The 14,385-nt window shown below is 40.7% G+C and overlaps 1 long non-coding RNA gene across 1 annotated transcript in view; it reads right to left on the reverse strand.

Annotated features, from left to right (window-relative positions):
- Positions 1 to 4,274: 4,274 nt before the first annotated feature.
- Positions 4,275 to 14,385, reverse strand: part of LOC143766139 (uncharacterized) — a 34,432-nt gene continuing 24,321 nt past the window's right edge. The window contains exon 4 of the long non-coding RNA XR_013213540.1: positions 4,275 to 4,641. This is a non-coding gene — a long non-coding RNA (uncharacterized LOC143766139). The remainder of the gene's footprint in view (positions 4,642 to 14,385) is intronic.

The following is a 14,385-nucleotide window of genomic DNA, read 5'->3' on the forward strand; positions in this document are numbered from 1 at the left end:
GCTGTCACTGTCAGAGGAGCACTGTCTGTCACTGTCAGGGGAGCACTGTGGCTGTCACTGTCAGGGGAGCACCATGGCTGTCACTGTCAGGGGAGCACTGCAGCTGTCACTGTCAGGGGAGCACTGTGGCTGTCTCTGTCAGGGGAGCACCATGGCTGTCACTGTCAGGGGAGCACTGCAGCTGTCACTGTCAGGGGAGCACTGTGGCTGACTCTGTCAGGGGAGCACCATGGCTGTCACTGTCAGGGGAGCACCGTGGCTATCACTGTCAGGGGAGTCCCGTGGCTGTCACTGTCAGGGGAGCCCCGTGGCTGTCACTGTTATGGGGCATTGTGGATGACACTTTTATGTAAAAACAGTGCTTGACACTTATCGAAAGCACTGTGGCTTTCATGGTTATGGGTCACTGTGGCTGTCATGGTTATGGGGCACTGTAGCTGTTATGGTTCTGGGGTCACTGTGGCTGTCACTGTTATGGGGCACTGTAGCTGTTATGATCTGGGGTCACTGTGGCTGTAACTGTTATGGAGTTACTGTGGATGTCATGCTTATGGGGTCACTGTGACTGTCACTGTTATGGGATCACTGTGGCTGTCATGGTTATGGGTGCACTGTGGCTCTTCTGGTTCTTGGGTCATTGTGACTGTCACTGTTATGGGGGCACTGTGGATGTCATGATTATGAGGTCGCTGTTTCTGTCACTGTTATTCGGACCACTATGGCTGTTACTACTAAGGGGCCCCCCTTCATCCTCAGCACTATCTCATACATATTTGGCCTCTAGCATATTTACAACCATGACAGACTACAAGCCTCAGCATAGTTGGACTTACAGTCATTTCTCACTATGTACTCCACGCAGTTAGCCCGGGCCCATACTTTCCTATAACATTAAGTCTTTGACAATCCAAGCATTTTGTCTCAGTGTAGAAAACGTGGTGTCTCGTGCCTTTTGCACTGACTCCAGCTCCTGCTCTTTCATAAAATGTATTGATTAGTCCAGTCTCGTACAGTAGACATTAAATATTCCATCAGCGGGATAATTGAGGAATTCACAAATGATTGTGCACACACAGGCAGCATGCTCCGTCGGGGGAGGGAATGTGCGCTAATTACACCCCCCCCCCCGCCAAAGGCACACACTCACTGTACAACATGCGACCTTGCACGCCATTATAATGAGGTAGCTGGATGCTAAGTGTCACTATAGGGCATCAAGTCTCGCCTGCAAACATCCCGACCATTAGTGGCTATTAGTGGCAGGTCACCCTAAAATGGACCCTTTCATCAGCTAGGCCAATCTGCTAGTGAACATCATGACGCTCTGAAAATAGGAAAATCTACAGAGCAACCTGACCTCCCTGTTATTACCCCCCATTGGATCAATAGAGGAGTGTGGCCCACCGACAAAACCAGCATCCCTCATCCCTAATCACACCGCACACTGAATCCAAACGAGACAATTAGAAACCACAAAAGGAGCAGCGCCGATCGTCCCCAGTCACCCGATCACGGGCCACCTCTGTTACATTTACGCCGATTTGCTTTGTCTGGAGAGAAAAATAACGTAATAAATTTTCTGAATGATTCTGCAGTATAAAGGAGGCGGGAAGACGTACAGTGACCACAGTGGAAATAATGAAAAATCATAAAAGTAATAATAATAAGTGAGAAAAATGGAGGAAAAAAAAAGATCAAAGAATGGGAAACATAGAAAGAAAAAGAAGGGAACAAGGAAAGATAAAAAGAGAGAAAGGAAGACAGAGAGAAAAGAATGAAGGAAAGAAAGGGAGAAAAAGAACGAAGGAAAGAAAGAAGGAAAGAAAGGGAGAAAAAGAACGGAGGAAAGGGATGACTGATAGATAAATAGATACAGTAGATAGATAGATAGATAGATAGATAGATAGATAGATAGATAGATAGATAGATAGATAGATAGATAGCTATGGGATAGATAGATAGATAGATAGATAGATAGATAGATAGATAGATAGATAGATAGATAGATAGATAGATAGATAGATATGGGATAGATAGATAGATAGATATGGGATAGATAGATAGATAGATAGATAGATAGATAGATAGATAGATATGGGATAGATAGATAGATAGATAGATATGGGATAGATAGATAGATAGATAGATAGATAGATAGATAGATAGATAGATAGATATGGGATAGACAGATAGATAGATAGATAGATAGATAGATAGATAGATAGATAGATATGGGATAGATAGATAGATAGATAGATAGATAGATAGATAGATAGATATGGGATAGATAGATAGATAGATAGATAGATAGATAGATATAGATAGATAGATAGATAGATAGATAGATAGATATGGGATAGATAGATAGATAGATAGATAGATAGATAGATAGATAGATAGATAGATAGATAGATATGGGATAGATAGATAGATAGATAGATAGATAGATAGATAGATATGGGATAGATAGATAGATAGATAGATAGATAGATAGATAGATATATAGATAGATATGGGATAGATAGATAGATAGATAGATAGATAGATAGATATGGGATAGATAGATAGATAGATAGATAGATAGATAGATAATTAGATAGATAGATATGGGATAGATAGATAGATATGGGTTAGATAGATAGATATGGGATAGATAGATAGATAGATAGATAGATAGATAGATAGATATGGGATAGATAGATAGATAGATAGATAGATAGATAGATAGATAGATAGATAGATAATTAGATAGATAGATAGATAGATATGGGATAGATAGATATGGGTTAGATAGATAGATATGGGATAGATAGATAGATAGATAGATAGATAGATAGATAGATAGATAGATAGATATGGGATAGATAGATAGATAGATAGATAGATAGATAGATAGATAGATAGATAGATAGATATGGGATAGATAGATAGATAGATAGATAGATATGGGATAGATAGATAGATATATAGATAGATATGGGATAGATAGATAGATAGATAGATAGATAGATAGATAGATAGATATGGGATAGATAGATAGATAGATAGATAGATAGATAGATATGGGATAGATAGATAGATAGATAGATAGATAGATAGATAGATAGATAGATAGATAGATAGATATGGGATAGATAGATAGATATATAGATAGATATGGGATAGATAGATAGATAGATAGATAGATAGATAGATAGATAGATATGGGATAGATAGATAGATAGATATGGGATAGATAGATAGATAGATATGGGATAGATAGATAGATAGATAGATAGATAGATAGATAGATATGGGATAGATAGATAGATAGATAGATAGATAGATAGATAGATAGATATGGGATAGATAGATAGATAGATAGATAGATATATAGATAGATAGATATGGGATAGATAGATAGATAGATAGATAGATAGATAGATAGATAGATAATCGGATAGATAGATAGATAGATAGATAGATATGGGATAGATAGATAGATAGATAGATAGATAGATAGATAGATAGATATGGGATAGATAGATATGGGTTAGATAGATAGATATGGGATAGATAGATAGATAGATAGATAGATAGATAGATAGATAGATAGATAGATATGAGATAGATAGATAGATAGATAGATAGATAGATATGGGATAGATAGATAGATAGATAGATAGATAGATAGATAGATAGATAGATAGATAGATATGGGGTAGATAGATAGATAGATAGATAGATAGATAGATAGATAGATATGGGATAGATAGATAGATAGATAGATAGATAGATAGATAGATAGATAGATATGGGATAGATAGATAGATAGATAGATAGATAGATAGATAGATAGATAGATAGATAGATATGGGATAGATAGATATGGGATAGATAGATATGGGATAGATAGATAGATAGATAGATAGATAGATAGATAGATAGATAGATAGATAGATAGATAGATAGATAGATAGATATGGGATAGATAGATATGGGTTAGATAGCTAGATATGAGATAGATAGATAGATAGATAGATAGATAGATAGATAGATAGATAGATAGATAGATAGATAGATAGATAGATAGCCACACCATCTGGGCTAATAAAGTCCACTTTTTTCATCATTTATTGGAATGCTGCCTCCTTTTTTCTTTTTTAATTAATACAAATGGATATTTGTTTGGAGGGCCCTGCACCCTGAATTCATCTATACGGTGGTGTTCCATTTTTTTCTTCTAAATAGATAGATAGTTAGATGGATCCTCTGTATGTATTGCATACAAAATAAATAATGATAACTTTTATTTCTATAGCTCCACCATTTTCTGCGGCACGTTCCATTATAGAGGGTATGCGTATGTGTACAGACAATGAAGACATTACAGAGAAACACATAACTCCACCAGAGAGCAAGAGGAGTGAGGGCCCTGCTGCTCCTAAGCTACAATCTATATATTACATATCATTTTGTTGTTTGATGTCTGATTTATTTTTCTTCTTGACCAGGAATCTGATCCTTTGAGTGTTGTTACTGTTGGTCTTCTTGGTGCATTTCTGTGACCTCAGTGTACAGAGGTCGGTAGGAAGAACGTCTTCTTCTGGAATCTAATGTCTTCCTCGCCTGTTAAATCCTGGAAGTCTTTTATACTTGATCCTATGTGTACAGTGTAAACACAACATCTATCATCCCGATGTCGCAGTGAGTGTCACGGATGTGTTCGGTGTCAGGTTGGGTTTATAGAGTGGGATAAGCATGATAAATGCTTAACATGACCCTTCTTGACTCTTCACTTTTCGAATGATAATCATATCACTGATTGGACTGGACACTTTTGGGTTATAGACAAGTTCGAGAGCTGGAATTCTTGACACCATGAGAGGATGAATGGATCCTTCAAGAAGGTGGCCAAGCAGAACCGTGAAGACCCAAAAGAAGGACTTTGTACTTTAGTTGGTCAAGATTATAACCATCCATTAATTTCATTGGTGGAAGCCGCTGCATTTGGTACTTGTTGGCTGGCATAAATATGTCAGACATCCCTACTTGTTTAGGACAACCCCTATACTCTAGACTAGATTTGGTACTACACAAGTTTATTATGCTTAAGCCATTCAAGAGCGCAAAGGTGCCCCACAACTTCTGGTCTGAGGTCCACATTGTACGATAGACAACTCCAAGGAGCCACAATAAGGCTTCATTTCAGGGTCTTGCACTTTTTAGACTCCCACCTAGTGGAAGAACATGGAAACATTTGACTGTAATGGAAAGAGAAAAGGAATTAGGCCTCCTATTCTTTCAAAAGGTAAGACTGAGAAATGGAACCCACATCTATCAAATATTTTTGGAAAATATATATTTTTCCAAAACTATTATTCCAAATATATATATATATATATATATATATATATATATATATATATATAAATTATGTGTTTTGGGGAGGCCATAAAGGCCGGATGTGCCCTACAGACCACAAGAGCAGAGGATGCTCTAAATGGCATCTGGTCATCTACAGGTTGACTAATGGTGGCTACGTACGCTCATTTGACCGAAGAGCTATTACTTCCAGTTTATCCCATATATATGCACTCTAGAGCGGAGGCTCCTCAATAGGATGACCTACACACTCCAGCAGGGGCGTATGTTCCTTCCGAACAAAAGATCGGGTGTGTTGAAATTCAACCTCTTTATCCCAAAGTTTGCCGTAGGGAAATGGAAAGGTCATCACCAAGTATTCAATGGTCAGCCAGACTTGCTGGGATTCGATGGTGTGTACAACACTCAGTCGATCTATGGGGGCCACCTTTAGATAGGGGCTTAGAGACAACAATGCTTGGTTAGAGAGTTTTAAATTATTAGCGTCCCATGATGGCCCAACTTTCTTGTCCCATTAACTTCTATCCAATGAGACCCTGTTTAACATGAGTCCACTGGTATGAAATACATTCCCACGTCTGATTCTAATTTCCATTTTACAGGCTAAACTATATCACTGGTCCCCCCCATGAAATAGTCACCTCATTGACTCACCCATCCCAAAAAGTAGGTGACATTTTATTGGTCAACAGAAAGAAATGAAACATTTTTATTGGCAAAAACTTTTGGCATTTAGTCAACATATCAAGTGAAAACCCAAATCATCTCAACTGAACACAGACTTCCTCAACAATCCTAAAATATGATGACCCCTCATCAAACATGTAGCGCAGTGCAACCTAATTGGAAACCATAGATGTGAAACACAGATGTCATGACGCCAATAAAATCCTAGGCATGGCCATTGGCCAGTAACGTAGTTGACCTTCAAGCCACCTTGAATCAGTAAAAGTCATCAAAAATCCCCCAGAAACATCACAAACATTGGATATATGTCAAAACTCAGGGGCTCTAATTAAAAAAGCTGGGTTTCCACTCTATGGAACACAGGGGGGTACAGAACAAAAAGGAATAGCATGCGCCCCCGCTGGTTCCAGACCAACGCTCATAAAGCTGTCAAGATGTGGAGAAGAAGAGGGGTTGCCGAGGTGGTGTGAAAAGATCGTTCCTTTAAGAGAAGGTCGGTTATGAAAACAAAAAAAGTCCCCATTTGAATTTTTTGCAATTCCACAAAGCTCCATCTGTGGATCAGATAGGTATCGAATTTAGTAGCAAATTATCAGGGTTTCCAAAATCCAGACCCTTCTGAGGAAGGAGGGAGGAGGAGGTTTATCAAAACAGGAACATAATGGTCACATCGGAGACAGAGGTGTGAAATGAAATTTTTAGGAAGAAACAGCAGTTGCGTTCTGGTTCCTCTGTGTTAGGCTGGAGTGATTCAGTACCCCCCTTTCCCGACACCACAATGGTCCCATGTCTAATTGGCTATTGTATTTCCCAGAGGCCTTTGAGGAATGCGCCGTATAACCCAGGTCTGTTTTCCAGATGTAACTTCCAGCAGATGTGAACGAGTAAATCTCCGCACATACATTTACAGACTCCCCTGAGCCCCGAGTTCTATAAAATGGATACTTCTCTTCATAAAATAAATAGCCTGCTCCTTGTTCTAAACTTCTTTTTTCAAAATGTAAAAAAAAAAAAATGGGGGGGGGGGGAATTCAGCTTGAAAAAAATTTGACTCCCATCTTGGTTAACCCTTCTATTGCCCTGGGGCGTTAAAACAGCTGAAAGGTGCAGGTGGCACTTGGTTATGTTATCTTCAAACCCTTGAAGGCTATTGAGAGAATATGTTGAGACATTCGGGAATGTTGACGCTTATTGTACAAATACATTATAGACATTTTTTACTCTGAGGCTTTGAATAAAAAAGTTATGTTCTAAGTAATTCCTGTAGAATCAATGATACCATCGAGGTGTGCCTTCCTAGAAAATATTAGTCATGTTAAATCTGACCACTGTAGGAGTCAAGTAATTGGTCAAGAGTTTTTACCCGATTGGTGGAAACATCTACATGGACTTTATGGATTTTTGACATCTTGATTGAGTATATTCAGGTCTTTGTGGAGATAAAAGAGAGGGCTCCATAATGTGCCCCACACTATCATGCCCAGTTTTGAACACCCAGGACAGAAGGACGTGGTAGTTGTTCCATCTGTTACCCCTACTTGGACACTTTTGGCCAAGTCCTGTTCTGATATAGTAGAATGAATAGAGTTAACAAAATCTTTGACTCTAACAATGCCAACCTTTCAAGGGAACAATCCTCTATGAGTCTTCCATTGAATAATTGTTTCAGAACCACTGTTTGTAGAAAGATTCACAGATTCCTCACTTGGGAGAGTTACCAAACCTTACAATAGTTCAGAAGGCCTTCTCATTTTCCAAGATGTTCTATGATAGTTGACCAGTAGGCTTTCACAGACTTCCACTGGGCTAATTTCACACTCTTTCCACAGGTTTTGGCCACCTAATACAAAAAAATGGACAAGGTGGACCAACCCAGACTGGACATACCCTCACCAATGGCTCACATGATCATCATTGTTATGTGCGAGCCAAATTATGGTACCATATGTTCTCTTCACCATACTATTTTGTTCCGCACTGATTCACAAGCCAGCCACCATCCTAGAGCCAGACCTCAGTGACCGGGTCCCAGCTCTGTTCCCTTAACATTAACAAGGTGCTGAGTGTCGGGCAAAGTGCACTAAGCTCTCACTAATTGGCCCCTGTTGCGGTTTAGATAAAATCCATCTTTTAGAAGATTCCTCCGGAGAATCAGAGCAATATTCCAGCAGTTCTCTGTGGTTAAAATCTGATCTCTGTATAATGTTTTATAAAACCACAAGTAGAAATATCCCCGCTCCATCCTGACCGAGACGGCTGCAAATCACCAGGAAACCCGGCATCAGATGTCTACAACGCAATGACAAAATACTAATAATGGACTGCGCTCTGGACATACTTCTACTACCCATCTACTATTCTATTTATCTATGTCAGTGTTATATTCTGTGTACATCTCTGCAGTATATGCCAGTGCTATACACACAATAGTGTTTGTTCTACAGTTTGGGGGGCTTTTAGGCTCCTTGTTATAATTTCTATACATAGAAGAAACCAGAGTGTGAGAATTTATGGAAAATGCCATGGTTTCCTGCTGAATGTGGCTTATATATAGTACGAGATTAGCCTTGTGTCTAGACGTGTACCTCACCACCGGGTACACAGCGCCTGGTGCAATCCGTCACTCTGATCAGCCCGATTGTCCATCCTGACCAGTGAGTGACACAATCATATAACACAGCGCTAACGGCTAATACCACACATTAACCCCCCGTATGCTGGTGACGAGAGGTACCCAGCCGTTTGGATATAAAAGTTCACCAACCTATTAGCACAGCTTAAAAAGTTCCAGGTACATTAAAAACTTTGCATCAAAACAAAAACCGACGCGTTTTGAACATAGAACTGTCCTGGAACCTTGTGCTGTAATAATAAATTGGGAAAGTTTTATATGTGAATGGCTGGATACATTTGTTCTGCTTTATCTTAAACCAAGTAGGGGCTGTTACTTTCCATGACGAGGATCTTCACAGAAAATCTCCGGGAGCTGGTGAACGCTGCACTTTGTGACGGCTGCTTGTCGGTACTCCAAGTAGATACCAACACTGATGCTAGGAGAACCCTACTGGTAGGCAAAGTATCAGAATAGGTTAAAATATACAGCTCAGACAGTATCACACATGGGAGACTTAGATACATTAGCTCAGAACTCAGTATGACACATTATCTGCTCAGATAGTTTCAGAAGCTCAGGTATATAATCAAAATGAAAGACCTGGAATTTCCTGAAGAAAGAACCGTGGAGCCGATGAGGAAAAGTCATTATCAAAAAGTGAACTGAGTGAAGCCAAAATCTGAAAATTGAACCAGATAAAGAAAATTAAAAAAGCTTTGAACAGTAGCAGCGAGTGTATCATATGATGTTTGGCAGCGGCGTCTAACAATGATTTGTTGCTCAATCCCTCGGCTGGTTATTTGTATTGTATTACAATAAGGTCTGTAAGCCAGATATTAGAGGGAAAGCGGGGAAGGTACATTATACTCAAATACTGAAGAGTAGCGATACATCCTCCAGAGCTGTGCTCACGATTCTGCTGGTGCACTCACTGTGTACATACATTACTGATCCTGTATTGATCCTGAGTTACCTCCTATATTATACTCCAGAGCTGCACTCACTATTCTGCTGGTGCAGTCACTGTGTACATACATTACATTACTTACCCTGTACTGATCCTGAGTTACATCCTGTATTATACTCCAGAGCTGCACTCACTATTCTGCTGGTTCAGTCACTGTGTACATACATTACATAACTTACCCTGTACTGATCCTGTGTTACATCCTTTATTATACCCCAGGCTGCACTCACTATTCTGCTGGTGGAGTCACTGTGTACATACATTACATTACTTATCCTGTACTGATCCTGAGTTACCTCCTGTATTATACCCCAGAGCAGCACTCACTATTCTGCTGGTGCAGTCACTGTGTACATACATTACATAACTTACCCTGTACTGATCCTGAGTTACCTCCTGTATTAAACTCCAGAGCTGTGCTCACTATTCTGCTGGTGCAGTCACTGTGTACATACATTACATTACTTATCCTGTACTGATCCTGAGTTACATCCTGTATTATACTCCAGAGCTGCCTTCACTATTCTGCTGGTGCAGTCACTGTGTACAAACATTACATTACTTATCCTGTACTGATCCTGAGTTACATCCTGTATTATACTCCAGAGCTGCACTCACTATTCTGCTGGTGTAGTCACTGTGTGCATTGCATTACTTATCCTGTACTGATCCTGAGTTACATCCTGTATTATACTGCAGAGCTGCACTCACTATTCTGCTGGTGCAGTCACTGTGTACAGTGGGGCAAAAAAGTATTTAGTCAGTCAGCAATAGTGCAAGTTCCACCACTTAAAAAGATGAGAGGCGTCTGTAATTTACATCATAGGTAGACCTCAACTATGGGACACAAACTGAGAAAAAAAAATCCAGAAAATCACATTGTCTGTTTTTTTATCATTTTATTTGCATATAATGGTGGAAAATAAGTATTTGGTCAGAAACAAAACTTCATCTCAATACTTTGTAATATATCCTTTGTTGGCAATGTCAGAGGTCAAACGTTTTCTGTAAGTCTTCACAAGGTTGCCACACACTGTTGTTGGTATGTTGGCCCATTCCTCCATGCAGATCTCCTCTAGAGCAGTGATGTTTTTGGCTTTTCGCTTGGCAACATGGACTTTCAACTCCCTCCAAAGGTTTTCTATAGGGTTGAGATCTGGAGACTGGCTAGGCCACTCCAGGACCTTGAAATGCTTCTTACGAAGCCACTCCTTCATTGCCCTGGCTGTGTGCTTTGGATCATTGTCATGTTGAAAGACCCAGCCACGTTTCATCTTCAATGCCCTTGCTGATGGAAGGAGGTTTGCACTCAAAATCTCACGATACATGGCCCCATTCATTCTTTCATGTACCCGGATCAGTCGTCCTGGCCCCTTTGCAGAGAAACAGCCCCAAAGCATGATGTTTCCACCACCATGCTTTACAGTAGGTATGGTGTTTGATGGATGCAACTCAGTATTCTTTTTCCTCCAAACACGACAAGTTGTGTTTCTACCAAACAGTTCCAGTTTGGTTTCATCAGACCATAGGACATTCTCCCAAAACTCCTCTGGATCATCCAAATGCTCTCTAGCAAACTTCAGACGGGCCCGGACATGTACTGGCTTAAGCAGTGGGACACGTCTGGCACTGCAGGATCTGAGTCCATGGTGGCGTAGTGTGTTACTTATGGTAGGCCTTGTTACATTGGTCCCAGCTCTCTGCAGTTCATTCACTAGGTCCCCCCGCGTGGTTCTGGGATTTTTGCTCACCGTTCTTGTGATCATTCTGACCCCACGGGGTGGGATTTTGCGTGGAGCCCCAGATCGAGGGAGATTATCAGTGGTCTTGAATGTCTTCCATTTTCTAATTATTGCTCCCACTGTTGATTTCTTCACTCCAAGCTGGTTGGCTATTGCAGATTCAGTCTTCCCAGCCTGGTGCAGGGCTACAATTTTGTTTCTGGTGTCCTTTGACAGCTCTTTGGTCTTCACCATAGTGGAGTTTGGAGTCAGACTGTTTGAGGGTGTGCACAGGTGTCTTTTTATACTGATAACAAGTTTAAACAGGTGCCATTACTACAGGTAATGAGTGGAGGAAAGAGGAGACTCTTAAAGAAGAAGTTACAGGTCTGTGAGAGCCAGAAATCTTAACCTCTCTATCAGTTAGGAGCAGTGATGGGGTTAATAATAACATCTTCAGCTGTATATGGAAACAATTAATAATAACATCCCTGGCGGTTTAGAGCAGTGAAGGAGGCCTATATGGATGGGTTAATAATAACATCACTGCTGGTCTAAAAAAGGAAAGAGGTTAATAATAACTTTCCTGGTGTGATTTGGCAGTGAAGAAGTATATGATATTATTTCTATTGGTCTACAGTACTGAAGACATTAATAATAGCATCCCTGGTAGTCTGGAGCAGTGAAGTGGATAATAAAAACATCTCCATCCATCTATGGTAGCAAACAAATTAACGATAGCATCCCTGGTGTTCTAGAGCAGAAGAGAAAGTTAAAAATGTCATTTGTAAATGATCAAAGTAGTTTATAATAGTATCCCTGGTGGTCTAGAGAAGAAAAGGGGTTAATAAATATCTTGGTGATCTAACGAAGCGAACGGGTTATAAATAATATTCCTGGAGGGTTGGGGCACTGAATAAGTTAATAATATAAACTCTTTGTAAGTTAGGGCAATGAAGATGTTAAAAATATCATTCCTGATGGCCTGGGGTAGTGATGGGATAAAAAATAATATCCCTGTTGCAAAATAAAATTTCAGCAGTCATCTGACTTGTAGTGATAGAAAATGTCACAGGTGGTCTAACTGGAAGAATCCTACAACCGTAACAATCCTGGTATTCTATGGTAGTAAATAGCTAATGATAACATCCCTGGTGGGTAAGGAATAGTACAGAAGTGAAGGAGAAGTAGTGAAGAGATTCATATTAACATAGTTGGTAATCTGTGGCAGTAAAGATGTTAATGATCTATCATCCCTGGTGGGCTAGAGGGCTAGGCCAGTAAAGGAATTAATGGTAATACTTAGAACAGTGAGTAATTCCTTTAGAGGGCAATGGAGGTGTTAAAGGTATTATCTGGTCTAGGGTAGGGTTTAAGGTGGTCTAGGGTAGCGAAGGGATAGTAACATCCCTGGTGGTCGGTGGCAGTGTAGAGCTTAATAGTAATGTACCTAATAATCTAGGGCAGTTAAAGTGTTCATGATATCATTTTTAGTGGTCTAGGGCAGCCAAGAGTCCTATTAATATAATTGGTGGTCTAGAACAGTTAAGAGTTAAATGAAAAGCCAAGCATTACATGCGTTCTCATTATGTCTCAGCTCCCTGCAGTGCCTCCGCAGGAGAAGTCAAGCATTACACACTTTCTCATTAAGCCTCATTTCCCTGGAGAAGTCCAGTATCAGTATGAATCACTACCCTGCAGTGCCTCCGCAGGAGAAGTCAAGCATTACCCATCATGATAGGTAAAAGCCAACCTGCCGCGGTCTCCTCTCTCCTCTAAGTTCCTACATACCTACTTGTCCAAGCACTTCTGTTCCTTAAGAGTCTAAAAAGCAGGGGGAAAAAAGTGTTTGGTTAACTTAAGACTCGATTCCTTTCCAAAATAATATACGACTTTGAGAAATATGTTTTTATGATCTCTGAAACCAAGACGGCTTAGGTAAATAAATGAGGTGTCTGATATCAACCACGGAGGCTTCGCTGCATCTTAAAGGCTTTTGTTTGACCGTGTGGGTGGCAAATGGGCTCGTGAAAGGCGGCCACGAGCAGAAGAAAATCCTGTATTGGCCCCTCTCCACTCAGACCCCTCTCCACTCAGGCCCCTCTCCACGCAGGCCCCTCTCCACGCAGGCCCCTCTCCACTCAGGCCCCTCTGCACTCAGGACCCTCTGCACTCAGGACCCTCTGCACTCAGGACCCACTCCACGCAGGCCCCTCTGCACACCGGCCCCTCTCCACGCAGGCCCCTCTCCATGCCGGGCCCTTCTCCACGCAGGCAGGGCCGTATTTAGAGTTTCTGCTGCCCTAGGCACTTTTAGTGCTGCCTCCACCATTGGTGAGTTTGACACTATCTGCATAGACTTTGGCAAGAATCGCTGTTGTGAAAGTGACCTTTTGCAGCAGATCCGGCAGTTTTTCTGCATCTGCTGTGTAACGAATCACTTACGGCAACACTGCGTTTGGTTTCATTCATTCCCTATGGGATTTGCGGTACTTGCTGTGATCTGGGAAATGTGGTACCATACCTCCCAACTTTTGAAGAAGGGAAAAAGGTCTAAAGGGCGCGGCAAATTTTAGGCCACGCCTCTGACCACACCCATTTCACAACTAATCACACCCATATCCACGTCACAACCACAGCCATTTAGCACTGCTGATCACACTGTTTCATATACAATAATTAAAACAAAAAAAAAATATGGCTACGCAGTGCTCCATACTGTATAATGGCTATACAGTGCTCCACATACTGTATAATGGCCCTACATGATGTTCCATACGGTATAATGGCCACACAGTGCTCCATACTGTATAATGGCCACACATGATGCTCCATACTGTATAATGGCCACACATGATGCTCAATACTGTATAATGGCCACACATGATGCTCCATCCTGTATAATGGCCACATATGATGCTCCATACTGTATAATGGCCAGACAGTGCTCCATACTGTATAAAGGCAACACATGATGCTCCATACTGTATAATGGCTCTACATGATGCTCCATACTGTAGTTACATACATAG

Source organism: Ranitomeya variabilis, chromosome 4 (genome assembly GCF_051348905.1).
Source record: "Ranitomeya variabilis isolate aRanVar5 chromosome 4, aRanVar5.hap1, whole genome shotgun sequence".
Lineage (NCBI taxonomy): Eukaryota > Metazoa > Chordata > Amphibia > Anura > Dendrobatidae > Ranitomeya > Ranitomeya variabilis.